The sequence below is a fragment of the Penaeus monodon genome, chromosome 19, assembly GCF_015228065.2.
Source record: "Penaeus monodon isolate SGIC_2016 chromosome 19, NSTDA_Pmon_1, whole genome shotgun sequence".
Lineage (NCBI taxonomy): Eukaryota > Metazoa > Arthropoda > Malacostraca > Decapoda > Penaeidae > Penaeus > Penaeus monodon.
Genome location: NC_051404.1, coordinates 6,478,128 through 6,478,371, shown reverse-complemented (window position 1 = coordinate 6,478,371; position 244 = coordinate 6,478,128). Strand labels below are relative to the sequence as shown.

The window sequence follows — 244 nt, the reverse complement described above, 5'->3', positions numbered from 1 at the left end:
TGTCATGCTCCTGGTAAAGTTTTTGCCGGCACAGCATTTTAAAAACATAATATATAGTCATACATTCTATGTATTTGGCATTAGGCTTCTTTTTCTACACATTAATCATACTTTTACATCATCGTTCTTGGTGTGTATCAGTTTTTCGTCACACAGCAAGTGAAGACCCTTTTAAATGTATGTAAAGTCAGTCGATGTAAAGTCAGTTGCACAGCAGTTTTCCTCAGATATCTGTCTGTCCATT

The 244-nt window shown here is 35.7% G+C and overlaps 1 protein-coding gene across 1 annotated transcript in view; it reads right to left on the bottom strand.

The window, feature by feature from the left end:
- Positions 1–244, bottom strand: part of LOC119585321 (organic cation transporter protein-like) — a 46,543-nt gene that overhangs the window by 29,805 nt on the left and 16,494 nt on the right. The window lies entirely within an intron of this gene.